Source organism: Mus pahari, chromosome 14, assembly GCF_900095145.1.
Source record: "Mus pahari chromosome 14, PAHARI_EIJ_v1.1, whole genome shotgun sequence".
Lineage (NCBI taxonomy): Eukaryota > Metazoa > Chordata > Mammalia > Rodentia > Muridae > Mus > Mus pahari.
This window is the reverse complement of record NC_034603.1, coordinates 10,175,142-10,176,355: the sequence shown is the minus strand read 5'-3', so window position 1 is coordinate 10,176,355 and position 1,214 is coordinate 10,175,142. Positions and strand designations below refer to the sequence as shown.

Below are 1,214 nucleotides of genomic sequence, written 5' to 3'. Positions count from 1 at the left end.
AAAAAAAAAAAAAAAAAAAGAAAGAAAGAGGATCCATAGCTACCCAATGCTCTAAGTATGTAGTAGGCTGTGAGGATTGAAAAGGGCTCTTTGTCAAGTAAAACTTGAAGCCTTTTCTGTCCATAGAAAGGTCAGTTCTAAAAACCTAGACCTCTGACAGAACATGCCTTTAGCGTAGATATACCCTAGTAGTCCAAGAATCCTTTTGGTCCCAATTGCTTGCCTTCCCTAGGAAATATTTTTGGTTGAATAAAACCATCAATTATTTTAACTTCAATAATAAGCAAACAAACATATTGAGGAGATTTAAATGTACTTTCAGGTGCAAAATCTAAAATAAGGTAATGTTTGCTTTGGTCTGTGGAGTAGTGGTGGTGACACAATAACAACATAGGAAGAAGAAAAAAAGCAAAATAGAGCAAAGGAGTTACAAAAATAATAATCCTGATTCTTAAAACTAACTTAGAGCAGAAATATCAAGAGGGTGGGGTTAGTTGTATGCCATCATTTGAAATCTAGAATGTAGGGAATGCTAGTCTTTCCTTTTTTCATAAGGACAAAGTGGATTACAAAATGTGTTAATCTTCTGGTCATGTTAGCCCCATGTCAGACAAGACAGAGGAAAGGACCTCACTGAATCCAAATATAAAAATACCATCTGGCGCAATATAAATTCAGTTATTCCTTGGTATGCTGTGAATACACTACAGATGTTGGGTGTCTGACAGTATGAACCAAAGCCAAACTTTATTCCTTCTTTTTTTTTTAACTAGGCAAAGAATTTTATTAACCTTTTCTAATTTTTTCCCCCCAGGCTTCTTCAGCTCAATTTGCTGCAAAGAATGAATTAGGTATAAGCGAAAACTGAAAAAAGCTGCAGTGTCCCGGGCCTTGGGCTTAAATATTAGAGATCTAGATTTTATCAGATACATAATAAAATAAATAAATAAATAAATAAATAAATAAATAAATAAATAGCAGTCATGATATAAAATAGCAGCTCTTGTATCTGCTGCAAGTATCACCTTCTTCAGAAGTTGCTTCAATTCAGTTTGCCTCATTCTTAGAAACTTCAACAAAATTATCCACCAGATCTGGAACTGTAAGACCCCGAAAGGAGGGACTCCCTCTGGTCCGGTACTCTCTCGGGTCCCCAGTAATTCGAGATACACCTTATACACACCTTGCTGTAAATTACATGAGGTACTTTATTT

General features: G+C 35.3%; 1 pseudogene; it reads right to left on the bottom strand.

The window, feature by feature from the left end:
• LOC110331190 overlaps nucleotides 1-1,214 on the bottom strand; it is a 5,560-nt pseudogene that overhangs the window by 3,344 nt on the left and 1,002 nt on the right.